The sequence below is a fragment of the Schistocerca serialis genome, chromosome 3 (genome assembly GCF_023864345.2).
Source record: "Schistocerca serialis cubense isolate TAMUIC-IGC-003099 chromosome 3, iqSchSeri2.2, whole genome shotgun sequence".
Classification (NCBI taxonomy): domain Eukaryota; kingdom Metazoa; phylum Arthropoda; class Insecta; order Orthoptera; family Acrididae; genus Schistocerca; species Schistocerca serialis.
The window spans coordinates 625438382-625459560 of record NC_064640.1 but is presented as its reverse complement, the minus strand read 5'-3'; the positions used below and the strand labels follow the sequence as shown (position 1 = coordinate 625459560).

General features: G+C 42.8%; 1 protein-coding gene across 7 annotated transcripts in view; it reads right to left on the bottom strand.

Annotated features, from left to right (window-relative positions):
* Positions 1-21179, bottom strand: part of LOC126470513 (uncharacterized) — a 270580-nt gene that overhangs the window by 35746 nt on the left and 213655 nt on the right. The window lies entirely within an intron of this gene.

The following is a 21179-nucleotide window of genomic DNA, read 5'->3' as shown; positions in this document are numbered from 1 at the left end:
AAACTTAATAAATTCTTTTTCCTAGCAAAGAATATAAATAAACCTATTAAAATAAGTACAATGTCATTAAGTTTTAAATATACAAAGTGAAATCCGTAAATTCACATATCCTAGGCAAGTAAATGCAATGTTAATTTTTTCATAAAGATAAGATTGCAGTATTTAATTCTATCACTGACATAAATTTCTAAAAATACACCTGTCACTATGTTAAAAAAATTAACAGCACCATCTATTGGTTCTTTGGCGTACTACAAAACTATCAAAGCCACTTATTGGTTCTTAGGTGCACCACAAAGTGATGATTAAACATCTGAACCACTAAACCATGCAGATGACTTTAGAGAAAACTTTCAATTATGATATCCTTTTTTTCCATGATCCAATTTTGATGAAAGAAAGCCTATATGTTGCCCCAAGTTATGCTCAAATTATCTGTGAAAACCCTATGATGAAAATTCATTTGGTAAAATTGGAGATAGTTGTAGGCAGACAGTTTTTAAATAAAAATGTAAATTGCAATATATTTTGTGACCAAATTTTGATGAAATAAATCCTATGTGTTGCCCCAAGCTATGCACAAGTTACAAGTCAAAATCACTGAAAATTCGTCTAATAGTTTTGGAGATTAACATGTTCAAACAAACAGACAGACATGATAGTTTTATTACTGGTGTAGACATTATACCGTGAATTACCCTGTAAACTTTTTCTCATTAATTCAGCATGCTACTTCTGAATCAGTAGAAGTTGTAAGACTTCAGGCCCATGTACTGCCAACACAAGCAGTTAATATTGTGGTTGTGATTGTGCACGGTGTATTGTGCCACTTTTTTGTTGTTATATGAAATGAGTGATGAATCAGTTCTTACACAAATTGAAACAGTATCTTCATTGGTCACTTTTTTTTATTAGTATCAATAACACATTGCCGGCTGGGATGGCCGAGTGGTTCTAGACACTACAGTCTGGAACCACGCAACCACTACGGTCGCAGGTTCGAATCCTGCCTCGGGCATGGATGTGTGTGATGTCCTTAGGTTAGTTAGGTTTAAGTAGTTCTAAGTTCTAGGGGACTGATGTCCTCAGAAGTTAAGTCCCTCAGAGCCATTTGAACTAACACATTAAAAGAGTTTGCAGTTTGGTCCTCAGGTATGTGTAACATTTATACAAGTATTTCTGCTTGATGTAACAAGCCCTCTGCCTGGATTTTATTATGCTATAAAGTAGTTACATGTTACTTGTTATTCAGACTACAGCACTGAGTCTTACCATTACAAACAATATAGAAATTACTCAGCTGTTGTCCCAAGTACGCAGCATACTGCATATCACTATTATTTACACATATTGTACCAGTGAATACATTCTTGAAAGAAAATATATGTGCAGTAAATATGACTACAGAAATAGCCTGTGAGAAATGAAAGACAGCACCACACGTTGCCCACAAATGCCATACGTAAAAAAATCCATGCTTTTTTAATTGTAAAAAATCCAACTAACAATGAGGGTAATATCCTTTTAAACACATAGAATTAAGAATAATAAATGTGACTGATTAAAGTAATTTGTATTTTCAAATTAATATACTTTAGGAATAAAGGAGACCACTCACCAAAAAGCAGAAGTGTTGAGCTGTCAATACACACACACACACACACATAGAAGAAAGTAAACTTGCTAGATTTCGGCCAGTTTGCCAGCTAGGAATGCATGAGGGAGGGGTGGCCACTGGTCCCTCCTGCATTCTTAGCTGCAAACCACTCACCTCCTTCCAAGCGGCTAACCACCGACCCTCAGTCCCTCTTCCTGCCTCTCTCTCCCTTTACCCACCCCACCCAACACTACCTTCACACAACCAATCCATCTGCCAAAAGTGTGTGTGTGTGTGTGTGTGTGTGTGTGTGTGTGTGTGTGTATTTTGTTTCACTGTAAATTGTCAAAAAATAACTCTGAAAGCCAGCAAGTTTTCTATCTTTTGTGTGTGCTATCAATAATTCAACAGTTTTGCTTTTTGGTCAGTAATCTTCTTTCATCCTAAAATATTTCCATTCTACAAGAACTTTCCTACAAGATTTGAATTTTCAGATTTATACTCGTAATGGTCACAGCCAACCATAAACTAAACTTTTCACGTTTAAGTTAATAAAGACAACAGTCTAATAGTACTACAAAAATTAAATCAAGCAATAAATGAAATTCTTTATGAAGAATCACAAAACTTCATGCATGGTAAGTAACATGGGCAGAGCATCCTAAGAAACAAGGGCAGATCATCCTCAGTTACAAAGTTGAAATAGTGGCAATGCATTTTTTAAAGTAATCTGTAGTGAAACAAGATAATACACACTAACTTACTATTGAAACTTCCCCTGTGTCAATATAAATTAATTGATTCATTACTAAAATAAATCTGCAAAAAACTATGTTTATGTAACAACTGTATAAAAATGTATCAGTTACAGTATGTACATATTAGTTGTATCTCTGATCTGATATACTGTGCTAATGATGCTTCTGGACATGTTACCTGTATCTTTGAATAGTTTTGAAATGCTCTGACTCAAAAAAGGCACTGTCTAGCTGAAGCTATACAACCTACTGACAGTATTTATTTATAAGGATGCACTGTTTTAATGTATGTATGTGATAATGACCTGCAGTATGCAGCTTACTCAACCAACTAGTGATTAATTTATAAGATTCTGTGCCATATTCAGAATAACATGTGACATATAGTTACTTTATAGCAAAATAAAATGCAAAGCAGAAAGGTATCTGAATCAAGCAGTAACACCCATTAAACCTCAATGTCTACCCCAGGATTACTGAGTATTGGGAAGACAATACTTAGCCTGTGTTCTGCAAGTAGTAATAGAGAGTAAAGTACTTACTTGTAGGAGACAAAGGAATCACAAGAAGTAATTTCTTTTTAGAAATAAGTGCTCAAAAAATCTTCAAGTGTTATGTACAGATTATTTTGGGTTCCTGCCAGCGGCCATGGCAGCTTCTCTCCTTCCTTGTTTGGGTCAGTGCTGACAGCCCACATTAGCCGACACAACACTTAGCACTACTTCTCTCAAATTAGTGTGACAAATATTAGTGTTATATTCAAATGGTATGTTATAATATGACCACCATGAAAACTGATTATGACGAAATATTGTGAATGTCACAACATCCTTAAAACAGAAGTTACATCTGCCTACGAAGGATAGAAATTTGTTGTATCCAATATATGAAGAATTTACTTCAGGTTTTGAGGAATGCAAGATTTGTCTGTTACAAATTTGACATGTCATGAAATCTTCAGGAGCAACATGAAGCTAATCATACAAAAATCATACAGGGTTCTCTATCATTAGCAATTGACTGTTGAAGAAATCATACACAATCAGTTGGGTACAGAGGTAATACAAGGGCAGGCTGAAAAGTAATGCCTTCAAATCTTTTATGTGAAAATTCTAAAAGCAATTTAAATAAAACAAATTCTTCATCTCTACACATTTATTTCTTAACATAGTCACCCTGGTGATGAATACAGTTCTCCCAATGAGAGACCAGTTTGTTGATACCATCACTGAAGAATATCTGATTTTATTGACTGAGCAACACTATCACCTCTGCTTGCACTGCTTCATCACTATCAAAATGAAGTCCTCAAAAGTGTTCTTTAAGTTTTAGAAACAGATGAAAATTGGATGGGGCAAAGTTGGAACTGTATGGAATTTGATCGAGGACAGTGGGCACAAGATATCAGATTGCTGCATATGTTGCAGCACTTGTGTGTGGTCTAGTATTGTCATGTTGAAGGAGATGGTGCTCTATATGTGGATGAACTCTTCAAATTCAAAACTTGTTTACAGCACACTGTTTTCCACACACTGAGATAGTTACTTTACACTTCACCATGTTATGCACTGCAATTTGGAGCCCTCTAATGACAGAGGTCTGCATGTATGTATACACGAAGAATAACAATTTGGAATGTTAATTATGTTTGTTGTATTTAAAAAGCTTTAATCTTTTTGCATAAAAAATTCATAGGCATTACTTTTCAGCATGCCCTTGTATAATTGTCATGCAGTCCTTGGGATTTGCCTATCATGCATACAAAATATGAATCTCAGTCTGAAATTATGAAAATCCAAGTTTGCACAACCTTAAGTTAATTATTTTGGAGGGCATAATTTCCACCAATGAAATCTGACCTGTTCCACAGTTAACAGAAGCAGTAAGAGACTTACTTTCCCCTTGTAATGTTAATTAGCTGCAATCTTTTCTGGGCTTGTCAAACTATTATTGTCATTGTATACAAGAATATGCCACAACTGAAAAACCTCTCATCAAACTGCTAAGGAAGGAGCACTGTGCAACGGGGCTGCTGAGTGTGAAACAGCAATTCTAAAATTAAAATACATGTTAGTTCCATTGCCTGTTTGGCATGCCTGGATTTTGAGAACCTGTTAGTATTCTTCCATGATGCCAGTAATTATGCAAATGGGTGTCTTGTTAACCAATTTCATGGGTAATTTGAGCACGCTATTGAGTATGCATCTAAGAAGTGGAATCAAGCTAATCTTCACAACAGAGCAGAACCTATTTCCTTTAGTAATATGGAAAAAATTATTTCAGATATTATTTATATGGGAGACAGTTTATGGCTATGACTGATCATGCCACATTTATGTGGTTTAATGAATCTTAGAAACTCTAGTTGTAGGCTGACAAGACAGGACCTCAAGTTAATTGAATACAATACCCAGGAAAGATAAAAAAGGGCTCCAGTCTCAAAGGTTACAGGGCAAAGAAATGACAAGAATCGACCAAGCAACAGTCAGTATTGTACTTGTAAATTGTCATAGCTGTGTTGGAAAAGTACCAGAGCTTCAGGTGCCGATAGAAAGCACTGCAGCTGAAATTGTTATAGGAACAGAAAGCTTGCTAAAGCCGGAGATAAATTCTGCCAAAATTTTACGGAGGCACAAACCGTGTTCAGAAAGGATAGATTAAATAAAGTAGGTGGTGGTGTGTTTGTGTCTGTTGGTGGTAGTTTATCTTGTAGTGAAGTTGAATTAGATAGTTCCTGCGAATTACTATGGGTAGAGGTTATACTCAACAGCTGTACCAAAATAATAATTGGCTCCTTCTACTGACCCCCTGACTCAGATGATATAATAACTGAACAGTTCAAAGAAAAATTGAATCCATTACAAGTAAGTACCCCACTCATACAGTTATAATTGCACGACACTTCAATCTGCCCTCGATTTGTTGGCGAAAATACATGGTGGTTGACAGAAAACCTCTTCCGAAATTGTACTAAATGCTTTCTCTGAGAATTACTTTGAACAATTAATTCATGAGCCCACACGAATTGTAAATAGCTGCAAAAACACACTTGACCTCTTAGCCTCAAATAATCCTGATCTAATAGAGAGTGTCATGATGGATACAGGGATTAGTGAACATAAGGTCATTGTAGCGAGGCTCAAAACCATATCAACCAAAACCACTAAAAATAAATGCAAAATATATCTATTTAAAACAGCAGATAAAAATTCAGTTGATGCCTTCCTAAGAGAGAGTCTCTATTCCTTCCAAGCTAATTATGTAAGTGTAGACCAGATGCAGTATCGACATCAATAGATAGATTCATACTGCATAAATTAATAAGGGATGGGACTGATACACCATGGTACATAAAACACGTCAGAATATTGTTGCAAAAAAAAAAAAAAAAAAAAAAAAAAAAAAAAAAAAAAAAAAAAAAAAAAAAACCAGATTCAGAAGAACACAAAATCTCCAAGGCTGGCTAAGTTTCACAGAAGCTCAAAATTTAGTGCGGACGTCAATGTGAGATGCTTTTAATAGTTTCCACAATGAAACAAGCTCCAGTGGCAGACACTTCAAGAAAGGCGTTACGCAATACGGAGAGGTTTATTATCGAAATTACGAGAGAGCACATTCCGGGAAGAGATGGGCAACATATTACTACTGCCCACATATATCTCGCGTAATGATCACAACGAAAAGATCCGAGAAATTAGAGCAAATACGGAGACTTACAAGCAGTCGTTCTTCCCACGCACAATTCGTGAATGGAACAGGGAAGGGGGGATCAGATAGTGGTACAATAAGTACCCTCCGCCACACACCGTAAGGTGGCTCGCGGAGTATAGATGTAGATGTAGATGTAGAAACATTTTCTCAACATATGGTAGAAAACCCAAAGAGATTATGGTCATATGTAATGTACACCAGTGGCAAAAAACAGTCAATACCGTCACTGCGCGATATCGATGTAAATCTTACCGATGATGGTGCCACTACAGCAGAGTTACTAAATACAGTCTTCCATAATTCCTTCACGAAAGAAGAGGAAGTAAATATTCCAGAATTTGAAACCAGAACAGCTGTTAGCATGAGTGACATAAAAGTAGATATCTTAGGTGTTACGAAACAACTCACATCACTTAAGAAAGGCAAGTCTTCTGGTCCAGATGGTATACCAATCAGGATCCTTTCAGAGTATGCAGACACAATAGCACCTTTCTTAGCAATCATATACAACCACTCACTTGACAAAAGGTCTGTTCCTAAAGACTGGAAAGTAGCACAGGTCACACCAATATTCAAGAAAGGAAATAGGAGTAACGCATTAAATTACAGACCTATATCACTGACCTCAATTTGCAGCAGGATTTTGGAGCATATACTGTACTCAAACATTATGAATCACCTTGAAGAAAATGACTTATTGATACATAACCAACATGGATTCAGAAAATATCATTCTTGTGCAACACAGCTAGCTCTTTATTCCCATGAAGTAATGAGTGCTGTCGACAAGGGATCTCAGATTGATTCCATATTCATCGCTTTCCAGAAGGCTTTTGATACCATTCCTCACAAGCAACTATTAATCAAATTGCATGCATTTGGAGTATCATCTCAGTTGTGTGACTGAATTCGTGATTTCCTCTCAGAGAGGTCTCAGTTCGTAGTGATAGATGGTAAATCATTGAGTAGAACAGAAGTGATATCTGGTGTTCTGCAAGGTAGTGTCATAGGCCCTCTGCTGTTCCTGGTCTACATAAAGTATCTTGGTGATAATCTGACCAGCCCCCTTAGATTTGCAGATGATGCTGTAACTTACTGTCTTGTAAAATCATCTCACAATCAATTCCAATTACAAAATGATCTAGAGAGAATTTCTGTATGGTGCAAAAAGTGGCAATTGGCACTAAACAAAGAAAAGTACGAGGTCATCCACATGGGTACTAAAAGAAATCAAATAAATTTTGGGTATACGGTAAATTGTACAAATCTAAGGGCTGTCAATTTGACTAAATACCTAGGAATTACAATTACGAGCAACTTCAATTGGAAAGACCACATAGATAATATAGTGGGGAAGGCGAAACAAAGATTGCGCTTTGTTGGCAGAACACTTAGAAGATCCGACAAACCCACTAAAGAGACAGCCTACATTACACTTGTCTGTCCTCTGCTGGAATATTGCTGCACGGTGTGGGATCCTTACCATGTAGGATTGACGGAGGACATCGAAAAAGTGCAAAGAAGGGCAGCCCGTTTCGTGTTATTGCGCAATAGGGGTGAGAGTGTCACTGGAATGATACGCGAGATGGAGTGGCAATCACTGAAACAAAGGCGGTTTTCTTTGTGGCAAGATCTATTTACAAAATTTCAATGACCAACTCTTTCTCTTCTGAATGTGAAAATGATCATCATAATAAAATAAGAGAAAGCAGAGCTCGAACAGAAAGATTTAGGTGTTCCTTTTCCCCATGTGCCATTCGAGAGTGGAATGGTAGAGAAGTAGTATGAAAATGGTTCAATGAACCCTCTGCCAGGCACTTAAGTGTGAATTGTAGAGAAACCATGTAGATGTAGACTCAGTACAATACAAGTATGGTAAGCACCACCAAAATACTGAACCAGAGAAAGAGCTTCAAGAGGACTAAGAATGCAAGAAGTTTGCAGCATAGCCCAACTTTATGTTCTTTGGTAAAACTGCCACAAGACAACAGAATATTTATCCCTAAATCCTTTAGAGAAAGAATTTTATAACAGTCATGACACTATACAAATGTGCCATATTGGGAAGAATGTAACAAATGTATGAGTAACCATCCAGTATTGGTGAGCTATATGTACGCATCATGTTGAAAGTTATGAAATTTATTGCTTATGATGTGTGCAAAGTGCAAGTATGTAAAGCCAAAAACTACTTTTTGAACACTCCCACAAACCACTAAAACTTTTGACTTGATTGCCCTTCACATAGTCCAACAACTTTCTATTTCAGCCCAAAAAGTTGCCAAATGTTTTGTGACTTATCTTATTTTTATGTTTTGAAACCCTGAAGCCATCATAATAGATGAAAGAAGTAATCATGTATAATCTCTTTTCATGCAGATGTGCAAATTATCAACAATTAGATCTTGCTGAATTACCCCAGTCCATGCAAAAAGTAATGATCCCATGGAGGATGTCCCTAAATCTATCCTCAACATGCTGTCATATTATGTAAACCAAAACCACACAGACTGGAATGAACTGCTCCCCTACATTGTGTCCCTCCATGCCCCCACGTAGCGGGACAGCACAAATCAATTGGGTGTAGTCTGTACAAAGTGGTATATAGACTGAAAAGGTGTTGACTCTTTGAATTAATTTGCCTCTGAGTGCTAATGCTAAAACAGTAATACAGTTATCCCAATGGTTGACAGCCATATGAATACAGGTACAGGCAAATAATGCCACTGCTGTTGGTAATCAACCTTAACGGAGCATGTGAGAATCGCAGATCATAAACCCAGACAATGAGTGTTGCCTAAGAATTCAGCATTGGGAAGACCCCTCCAAGATATTGAGACTGACCTCACCAGTCCATGCAGCTGCCTTGCCAAGAAGTTGAGATACACTTCGACCAACTGCAACTGTACCAGGAATGTCACTGTAGAGATCAATAGAAATCAGCTGAAGCAGCAGCTGAGTTCCATAAAGTCCAGATGCACACCATCAAGCTGCACATTCAATGATGACCTGCTATTATGCATCATCATATTCTACAAGCAGCACATATCTCTCAGCTATGTTCCTAAGACAGGAATTACCAGATGTGAGGTTAATTAAATTAAGAATGTTATTGCTAGCTATGAAAGTCGTTACTATTCAAATGTTATTTGATTAATGTACACTCCTGGAAATGTAAAAAAGAACACATTGACACCGGTGTGTCAGACCCACCATACTTGCTCCGGACACTGCGAGAGGGCTGTACAAGCAATGATCACACGCACGGCACAGCGGACACACCAGGAACCACGGTGTTGGCCGTCGAATGGCACTAGCTGCGCAGCATTTGTGCACCACCGCCGTCAGTGTCAGCCAGTTTGCCGTGGCATACGGAGCTCCATCGCAGTCTTTAACACTGGTAGCATGCCACGACAGCGTGGACGTGAACCGTATGTGCAGTTGACGGACTTTGAGCGAGGGCGTATAGTGGGCATGCGGGAGGCCGGGTGGACGTACCACCGAATTGCTCAACACGTGGGGCGTGAGGTCTCCACAGTACATCGATGTTGTCGCCAGTGGTCGGCGGAAGGTGCACGTGCCCGTCGACCAGGGACCGGACCGCAGCGACGCACGGATGCACGCCAAGACCGTAGGATCCTACGCAGTGCCGTAGGGGACCGCACCGCCACTTCCCAGCAAATTAGGGACACTGTTGCTCCTGGGGTATCGGCGAGGACCATTCGCAACCGTCTCCATGAAGCTGGGCTACGGTCCCGCACACCGTTACGCTGTCTTCCGCTCATGCCCCAACATCGTGCAGCCCGCCTCCAGTGGTGTTGCGACAGGCGTGAATGGAGGGACGAATGGAGACGTGTCGTCTTCAGCGATGAGAGTCGCTTCTGCCTTGGTGCCAATGATGGTCGTATGCGTGTTTGGCGCCGTGCAGGTGAGCGCCACAATCAGGACTGCATACGACCGAGGCACACAGGGCCAACACCCAGCATCATGGTGTGGGGAGCGATCTCCTACACTGGCCGTACACCACTGGTGATCGTCGAGGGGACACTGAATAGTGCACGGTACATCCAAACCGTCATCGAACCCATCGTTCTACCATTCCTAGACCGGCAAGGGAACTTGCTGTTCCAACAGGACAATGCACGTCCGCATGTATCCCGTGCCACCCAACGTGCTCTAGAAGGTGTAAGTCAACTACCCTGGCCAGCAAGATCTCCGGACCTGTCCCCCATTGAGCATGTTTGGGACTGGATGAAGCGTCGTCTCACGCGGTCTGCATGTCCAGCACGAACGCTGGTCCAACTGAGGCGCCAGGTGGAAATGGCATGGCAAGCCGTTCCACAGGACTACATCCAGCATCTCTACGATCGTCTCCATGGGAGAATAGCAGCCTGCATTGCTGCGAAAGGTGGATATACACTGTACTAGTGCCAACATTGTGCATGCTCTGTTGCCTGCGTCTATGTGCCTGTGGTTCTGTCAGTGTGCTCATGTGATGTATCTGACCCCAGGAATGTGTCAATAAAGTTTCCCCTTCCTGGGACAATGAATTCACGGTGTTCTTATTTCAATTTCCAGGAATGTATAAAAAGTATATGACTGATTTCACACTCTGTTCACATTGCTTATCATAGAATCTCAATTATTTTTATCTCTGCTTTATAAAAATATGTAAGTATGTCATTAGACTTGCTCAATAGTAAAATGTTTATGAGGACATTTGCAACACTCTGGACATTGCTTCTGGCTAGCTATTCCTTTCACGAAGTACATTGTGATTAACCATGGGAACTGCCTGTTTGTTTCATCGGTCTCTGGATCGCCAACAGTGTGAGTGATCATTAACTGTGTTCTACCTTAAACAGTATGACAGAAAGTGGTGACAAGGATTTTCTCACCATGCAACTATCTAGTATGAAGTACGGATCCTGAGTTTCTGAAGTTGTTACAGCAGCAGTATAAGTTGTAACAGCAACAGCAGCTGTAACAATAGGAACATCAACAAAAACAGTGCAAATTCCAGCTGCAGCAGCAGCAGTAGCAAAACCAACAGTAGGAATTCCAACAGCAACAGGAGAATTTGCTGTTACAGCTATTGAAAAACCAACAAAAGTCTGCAGCTGTAGCTTCATCACATCTGCCTCCACCCTTTGCTTGCTTTAACAAGGCAAATAAGTGTTGAGAGGTCTATTTTCATCTGTCTCTCTCTCTCTCTCTCTCTGCCTCTCCCTCTTTCTTTCTCAGTTTCTTCTTTCATCTTCCCCCCCCCCCCCCCCCCCCCATTGAAAGGCAAGTCACACAATCATCCCAAAATGATAGAGTGCACTCTTTCTGTCTTCTAATAATAAACTGTAGGAAGTGATGAAAAACTATGCCCACTTTCAGACCCCAGTAGTTCAAGGTTTTCTAATATGAGCGGTTTGCTGACATTGCTACAGTCACCAAACTCACTTAGTTGCAACTAGCCTAAAATTTAGTTGCAGCTAGACTCAAATTTAATCAATATGTTAAGCAAAGTAAACAAACATATGAGGCATGGGCAGATGACTTGCAAGGCTTAGTATGTAAGTTTGATTTCTCCTGTAAACAGTGTGACACATTTTTTGTGGAATTATTAATGCCTAATGTTATTATACATCTCACTCCTGACAGAAATTGGTGCAAAGGCTTTACAGTCAGCTGATCCAACCCTGAGCAATGTGCTAAAATTACCAACGCTCTTGAAGTAATAGCATCAGTACAATTTATCTTTCACAATATTTCTAGTGTCAATTTTGTTTGTAGCAGTAGTAGCAGCAGTAGTATTAAGAGTAGCCACTATTGTGTTCTACAGTCGACTGATGACATCCAGTCAATGTTATTATCCAATTTACCACAAACACGTTTGTTTGGCAGTCCAGCAAAGTGGGTTTCAGTTGCTACTGCAGTAGTTAGTGGTCCACCATCCCTATCACAGGTAGATGTCCACAAACAGAAGTACTTTTTTCACCATTGTTGTTATAGCCATGAGCGACCAGTGAGTGGTGTACAGTGCAGCATGGAGATGCGAAACCACCAGGCAGGGGAGCCACTGGAGGCATTGCTAACAACGAACAGACAGGACAGCCAAACAAGTAGGGGGTGACAGACACAATGACCGACCACAACACACCATGGGGCAAGCAAGCAAGAACTGAGGTGATAAACACGGTGAGACAACAACAATGCAGGAACACTCAAAACAATTACAGTATGTATCTCAACATACAGAACTGGAGTGCAGTAAAGCCAAAATGCACATGCAAACTATGACGAGTACCAGACTGCAGGGGTAGTGCGGCATGGCTGCCTAAATACATGATTGCAGGAAATGCAATTGGCTGCACACTTCACATGGTATGGACAGTGGTGTACTCGCACAGCAAGGCGCACTGCATAGACATGCACCAGAGCACAGAGACCCCTTGTGGCTATTCAGGTGCATGGCCTCTGACGCATTCAACTCCTGTGCCTTCCGACACCAGACCCCCCCCCCCCCCCCCCAAAAAAAAAAAAGTGCATAGGGTCAGAAATGCCCCAGATGGTGCCATGGTGGCACTTCCAATCCTTGTAGATGCGGGAAGGAGTGCTGGCATGCCTACATCTACATCTACATCTACATTTATACTCCGCAAACCACCCAACGGTGTGTGGCGGAGGGCACTTTACGTGCCACTGTCATTACCTCCCTTTCCTGTTCCAGTCGCGTATGGTTCGCGGGAAGAACGACTGTCTGAAAGCCTCCGTGCGTGCTCTAATCTCTCTAATTTTACATTCGTGATCTCCTCGGGAGGTATAAGTAGGGGGAAGCAATATATTCGATACCTCATCCAGAAACACACCCTCTCGAAACCTGGCGAGCAAGCTACACCGCGATGCAGAGCGCCTCTCTTGCAGAGTCTGCCATTTGAGGTTATTAAACATCTCCGTAACGCTATCACGGTTACCAAATAACCCTGTGACGAAACGCGCCACTCTTCTTTGGATCTTCTCTATCTCCTCCGTCAATCCGATCTGGTACGGATCCCACACTGATGAGCAATACTCAAGTATAGGTCGAACGAGTGTTTTGTAAGCCACCTCCTTTGTTGATGGACTACATTTTCTAAGCACTCTCCCAATGAATCTCAACCTGGTACCCGCCTTACCAACAATTAATTTTATATGATCACTCCACTTCAAATCGTTCCGCATGCATACTCCCAGATATTTTACAGAAGTAACTGCTATCAGTGTTTGTTCCGCTATCATATAATCATACAATAAAGGATCCTTCTTTCTATGTATTCGCAATACATTACATTTGTCTATGTTAAGGGTCAGTTGCCACTCCCTGCACCAAGTGCCTATCCGCTGCAGATCTTCCTGCATTTCGCTACAATTTTCTAATGCTGCAACTTCTCTGTATACTACAGCATCATCCGTCCTCATTCCTGTGAGCCAGGACTGCTCCAATGCCACTGGCTGAAGCATCGGCTGCCACAACCAGGGGGTGGTCTGGAGAGAAGAGAGTCAGGCAAGGGGAGGATTTGAGCATAGTTTTCAAGCTGAGAAAAGCTTGATCACAGGCTGGAGTCCAGTTAAAAGGCACCCCTTTGCGATGCAGGCAATTGAGGGGCTGTGCAATGTCAGCAGCCTGGGGTAAAAACCTTAAGTACTAGTTAACCTTGCCCAAAAAAACTGGCGAGGAGCCAGTGGCTGTCGGTAGTGGGGCTAACTTGAGGGCCTCGTGCACACCAGAAGGAGGTGGGGGGGGGGTTGGAGGCATGAGGTGCCACAGAGGGGTATGAGGCTGGAGTTGGTTATGGTGTCAGCAGGTGAAGCAGGGTTTGTGGTTGCCACCCATGGAGGAGTTTGGCTGGACGATAACCAACAATTGGTATGGTGTAATAAGTACTCAGGAATAAGGTGACGGAGGATTTTACAGCTTTTGTCAGATGTTGTTTAAACATCCTGACCAGTCATTCTGTTGTGCCATTGGAGGAGGGATGAAATGGAGGGGTGCAGATGTGTTTGATACCATTGGCCTCACAGAATGCGTCGAAGGAGGCTGCCATGAATTGGGAACCATTATCGGAGACTGAGGTAAGAGGCAGGCCTTCGATGGCAAGAACCTGAGCCAAGGCTGTGAGTGTGGTATCAGTCTTGGTGGACACTATGCACACCACATACGAGTATCTGGAGTATGCATCCACAATGAGCAACCACATTGATCTCAAGAATGGGCCCGCAAAATTGAGTCCCAGGGCAGTGAGGCATGGGTCAGGGTGCAAATGATTGAGAAGGACTCACCTGGTGACACGCACACACAGTGTGCACCCATGGACCAAGCGTTCGATGTCACCATTGATGCTGGGCCAGTACACATGCCGGTGAGCCAATGCCTTCATACGGGATGTCCCCCAGTCTCCGCACTGGATGTGGAGGCACAAATCAGGTGGGATGATCACCCAATGGGTGTCAGGCTTCGCAGCCTACAGAACGACACCTGCCACAACTGAGAGCCTGTGTGAGAGTTGCTGCCAGGGTCTGAATTCAGTTTTAAACTGGCGAGTCAGATAGGTGATCCAGCCATGGGTCACGCAGTGGAGAACCTCCCGCAGAATGAGGTCCCAGGCAACCTGTGCAACCAAGATGGGAAATCCGTCCAGTGTATCTTGGTGGGCCATATCAATGTCAAATCAGAGGACTTCCTGCTGGTCAAACTCAGGATCAGGGCCCAAGGGGAGACATGACAAGGCATCTGCATTGGAGTGGTGAGAGGTGGGCTTATAGTGGATAACGTAAGTGTAATTGCGTGACAGCACCCAGAGCTGGAGATGTTGAGCAGTTTGCTCTGGGAAGTATGCGTGTGGGCTGAATAGGGTAACCAAAGGCTTGTGATCAATGAGGAGAGTGAACTTCATCCCAAACAGGTAGATGTGAAACTTGTGAACGGCAAACACAATTGCCATACCCTCTTTCTTGGATGCATATGCAATGGGCTGTTCTGAGCCGTCCTCATTCCTGTGAGCCAGGACTGCTCCAGTGCCACTGGCTGAAGCATCGGCTGCCACAACCAGGGGGTGGTCTGGAGAGAAGAGAGTCAGGCAAGGGGAGGATTTGAGCATAGTTTTCAAGCTGAGAAAAGCTTGATCACAGGCTGGAGTCCAGTTAAAAGGCATCCCTTTGCGATGCAGGCAATTGAGGGGCTGTGCAATGTCAGCAGCCTGGGGTAAAAACCTTAAGTACTAGTTAACCTTGCCCAAAAAAACTAGGAGGTCAGATAAATCCTTGGGGCAGGGAAGAGAGTTGATGGCCATGACACTGCAATCTGATGGATGAGTGCCATCTTTACTGAGCCAGTGCCCCAGGTATTTGATTTCCAGTTGAAAGAATGTAGAATGTACACTTTTCCAGCCAACAGCATAATCCCGCAACCTGCAGGGTGCAAAATAAGGTACCAAGGTTTTGCAAATGCTCATGGCGTGTATGGCCAGTGACCAAGATATCATCAAGATAATTGACACAAGCCAGGATGGGCTGTGTGAACTACTCCAGGTACCTCTAGAAAATGGCTAGCGCCAAGGAAATACCAAATGGAAGGCACTTGTATTTAAATAATCCAAAAGGCATGTTGATGACAATGACGTTCTGGAATTCCTCATATAAGGGTAATTGCCAGGTTGATCTTAGAGAAGTACTCACCACTCACAAGTTTGGAGAGAAGGCCTTCCTGCCAGGAAATTGGATACGTTTCAACCAGTGACTGTGCATTGATTGTAACTCCCTACATAGGCAAAGGGAATCATTGGGTTTCCTGATTGCCACTAACAGGGTCACCCTAGCACTTGCTTTCATGGGCTCGATGATGCCAGCAGCCTGCAGTAAATCATGCTCCTGCTTGACAGCTGGACATAAGGCCACTGGAATGGGTCGATCCTGGAAGAAATGTGGCTGAGCATCTGGCCGGAGAGCAATGTGCACCCGGAAGTTCGAAGCACACCCTAAGTCAGACTGAAACAGAGAGGCATAGGCTGAGCACAGATTGTTGAGGTCCTGGAACAGGATAGTGGTGGAAACAACCTTAACTTCATCAGAAATCGAAAAGCCAAACAGTATGAAAGCATCAAGTCCAAAAATGTTTGAAGCAGGGGTGGTGGCGGTGGGGGGGGGGGGGGGGGGGGGGGGGCTGGTCAACCACCAGTAGAGTCAGGAGCCGGGGAATGTGTTTATAGGTGGAACCGAGAATTGCCCACGAAGAGTGATAGAACCGTCACCATACGTGACCAATCCTCAAGAGGTGGGAGCCAGCTCTGGGGAACCCAGGCGTGTACATGTTGTCAGATTTATCAAGGAGACAATGGCCCCCATATCAACCTAGAAATGAATTGCCACATTAAAAATGCGGAGCATGAGGGACAACTTCCACATCAATGGGGTGTCCAGTGGGATGACTGATTGTGTCCTGATGCCCTGTGGGTGAGGGGTGAGAGCGGGTTGAGCAGCTGTGACAGAAAGATCGGAGGTTGCCATCTTTCTGACAGAAAGTCTGCACAAGAGTGGTCGGAAAAGCACTGCAGGGAAATTGGAATTGACCCACGCAACTGCCGACGAGGGGCAACCAGCAGTTCCAAAGCCGTAGAGATATCAGACAAGGAGGAGCCTTGATGACCTTGCTTTCTGTGGGCTGTACCATGCTGGTGGTGCGAGGGAGGCACCCACGACCAGGACTCATTTGCTCTCACCTGTGGCCTCGCCATAAGACGCTTGTTCACCACTTGTGCGATTTCAAAGGAGTGGGCTATGCACAGAACATCTTCCAGCAAGAGGTTATGGAGTTTCAGTGCAGCTGCGCAGATCTCTGGATCAGGTGTTAATTGAACGACAACATCGCAAATCAAGGAGTCCACATATGATGTCCTGCAATGCTGATTGGTGCAAGTGAAGTCACAAGTCCATGACCCAAGAACAGTATGACTGACCGGGTGTTCATGGTACTGCTGGAACTCAAGCCGAGATGCCATTACATGGTATCACTGGGAATAGTAGTTATACAGCAGCACACATATCTCATTAAAGGAGAGAGGCAGGTGATGCCCTGGACAAGAATAATGACCACTGTAGGGAGTCATCCATGACATTGTCCATCAGCATGGATTGCTGTAAGACATCTAACTGGCACTGCTGCTGCTGCTGCTGCTGCTGCTGCTACACACGCTGTTGCTGTTGCTCCAGGAGACAGACCAACTTAGCCTCCATGCTACTGAACCTTTTACCTCACTGCCAATGTTAGAGCTGCGAGCGACTGGCAAGCAGTGCATGGCAGAGAATGGAGATGCAAAGCCTCTGTAGGTATCACTAACAAGGAATAGACAGGACAGCTGAACAAGTAGGGGACAACAGACACTATGAGCAACCAGGGCACAACACGAGGCAAGCAAGCAAGAACTGAGACGATAAACATGGTGAGACAACAACAACACAGGAAAACTCCAAACAATGACAGTATGTATCTCAACACTTGGAACTGGAACACAGTACAGCCAAGAGGCATGTGCAAACTACAGTGAGTACCAGACAGTTGGGGTAGCACCGCAAGGGGCCTAAATACATGACCACTGGAAACGTGACCAGCCGCAGACTTCATGCAGTACGGAGAATGGCACTGGCATGAGCCAGAGTCCAGAGACTCCTAGTGGGTGTACATGTCCATACCCTCTGGCACGCATTCAACTTCTGCACCTTCCAACACCAGAGTTGTCATGTACCAAAGTGAGTGGGAGCTCATACATCAGTTTCCTCCTCATCATTTTGAAAGAGTCCCAGAAAAGGTGGCACAGTCAAATTGTGTCCAAACTGCCTCCCAAAGCATCAATGGCATCACTGTATATTCCATGATGTTACCTATTTTGCATGACACAAACCTGGGCATCTAGCAAGAGTCTGCCTTGGCCAGCGAGCAATGACAACAACAACAACAACATACATCAGCACACTGTACACTATCTTGCTGGGTCCAATAGCAGCAGAGGACAGGATGCAGAAACTCAAGTTGCAGCTCGAAATTAATGAAGCAATGTAGATTTCCAGTTCGACACAGGTGCGGCTGTGGCTTTGATTAATATGGACACATACTAGCACATAAATTCCCCACAGCCCTACATCCTCAGTGCTGTGTGGTGATGTACAATGGGCAGTTGATGGCACTGCATGGACAGATAATAGTCCAAGGTAAGTATAAAAACATAGCTCAACAACCAATCCTGCTAGTAGTCAACTCTTATACAACTGCATTTTGGTGTGAGATACTATTGCACTTCTGGTTTTCAAATCCAAGACCAAGCAGATCTAGTTTCAACTGCAGTAACATTCACAGAAACTGATACATTATGTGCACAATACAAGCAACTATTTAAATCAATATTAGGTTGTGCAACAGAGTTCTAAGCCCACATCTCCTTACAGCAATCAGCAATGCCTAAATTTTATGGATCACATCCAGTGAATTTCGACAAGTTGAAGCAAAACTAGTTAGACTGCGAAGCACAGAGTAATATCCCCAGTATTGTCTATCTGTGGGCAATGCCTATGGTAGTGTTTAAGAACACAAATGGATCAATGGTTCACTTAGAATTTGTGGTGTTTTTAAGTCTACCATTACTGCTCAACCAAATTTCAGTCTGTATCCAGTTCAGAGACCAGAGCAACTGTTGGCAGAATTGTCTGGAGGCATTATTTTACAAAGATAGAGCTTGCTTACATCTACTTTCAATTGCCTGTTAATGAAAGAGAAAACAATTTCTGTGATTAATATGCCATTCAGCATGTATCACTATAACAAGTTGCCACTTCAGGTTGCAAGTGCTCCCACAATATTTCAGAGATACATTGAGCAACTCATTCAGGATATCCCCAACTGTGTTAATTATTTAGATGACCCAGTAATTACTGGACCCATGTGAGAGCATCACCTGTACAGTCTACAGACGTTGCTTGGGCAGCTCCAAGGCCATCGTCTGCATTGTCACCTCAACAAATGTAGCTTCTTTGAGCCAACTGTCAAGCGCCTACGACATACATTAAATAAAGAAGGGCTGACACCCACACACAATCATGCGGATTCAATCAGAAACTTACCAGCTTCAAACAACCTCAAACATCTACAGGTGTTCCTGGTCAAAGTGAATTATTACACAAAATTCATTCCCAACATGGTCCAGATTTATTGCTTGACTAATGATCTGCTTAAAAAAGATGTAAAATTTCTATGATCAGAATTGTGGCAGAAAGCTTTCTTGCAACTTAAAACATGTCTTACATGGGGATCTCATTTAGCAACTTTCCACCGGGGAAAATGCTTAATGCTTGCCACCAATGCGTCAGACTGTGGCACTGGTGCTGCACTTCCCCACAAATATGCTTATAGCACAGAACATCCCATTACATTTGCATCTGAAACATTAAATGTGGCATAGCAAAGTTATTCACAAATTGAGAAAGAAGCATTGGCTATCATATACAGGGTGTTACAAAAAGGTACGGCCAAACTTTCAGGAAACATTCCTCACACACAAATAAAGAAAAGATGTTATGTGGACATGTGTCCGGAAACGCTTAATTTCCATGTTAGAGCTCATTTTAATTTCATCAGTATGTACTGTACTTCCTCGATTCACCGCCAAGATTTCATATGGGATACTCAACCTGTGCTGCTAGAACATGTGCCTTTACATGTACGACACAACCTGTGATTCATGCATGATGGAGCTCCTGCACATTTCAGTCGAAGTGTTCGTATGCTTCTCAACAACAGATTCGGTGACCGATGGATTAGTAGAGGCAGACCAATTCCATGGCCTCCACGCTCTCCTGACCTCAACCCTCTTGATTTTCATTTATGGGGGCATTTGAAAGCCCTTGTCTACGCAACCCCGGTACCAAATGTAGAGACTCTTCGTGCTCGTATTGTGGACGGCTGTGATACAATACGCGATTCTCTAGGGCTGCATCAGCGCATAGGGATTCCATGCGATGGAGGGTGGATGCATGTATCCTCAATAACGGAGGACATGTTGAACATTTCCTGTAACAAAGTGTTTGAAGTCATGCTGGTACGTTCTGTTGCTGTGTGTTTCCATTCCATGGTTAATGTGATTTGGAGAGAAGTAATAAAATGAGCTCTAACATGGAAAGTAAGCGTTTCTGGACACATGTCCACATAACATATTTTCTTTCTTTGTGTGTGAGGAATGTTTCCTGACAGTTTGGCCATACCTTTTTGTAACACCCTGTATAGTGTCAAGAAGTACCATAGATCTTTATGGTATTAAAGTTTCACCTGCTCACTGATCACAGGCCCTTCATTTTGCTATTCAGCCCCCAATTGAAACTTCCCAATAAAATGGAGCAGTGGCTGCCAGGGTGAGCATTATTCTTTAGTAACTACAGCTACAAGATCCATTATCAGCCCACCATACAACACTCAAATGTAGACAGAGATTCCCTTTAGGGATGTAGTCCAGATGTGGAGTTTGGCAGGCATGAAGCACTGTGTTTTGCCTTAGATGCAAATCAGTGACACACCCTTGATGAATTCCCAATTCGGGCAGGCAAAGTAGCATCAGAAACAGGCTATGATTCACTACTCCACAGGGTGTTGTTTGCTGTATGGTATGTTTGGCCACAGCACCTGCCTAAAGGCACCTACCCAGCATAGTGCATCTATTTTTCATTACAACACTGGCTTAATGTGGCCGATGGTGTCATACTGTTTACCACTGATGACTCTGAATGCTGGGTTGTAATTCAACCCACACTGCAGCCCTGCTTGCTGTATCTCCATCACATTTCACATTGGGGAAAGCAAGAGTGCTGTGTCATGTGTATTGGCCTGTGTTGAAGCCACCACAGAATGTATGGTCCAGAACTACCAAGCCTATGTCCACAACCAGCAAGAGCCAATGCAGTGTTTCAACCCTTAAACCTATCCTGACCACCTGGGTAATTCCAAGGAGTAATAGCTGCTAGTTACTGATGCCCTCTATAACATTTCATATGTGGTACTGATGGTTACCACCACCATAGCAATTACCAACTGTGTCCCTTCATCATAT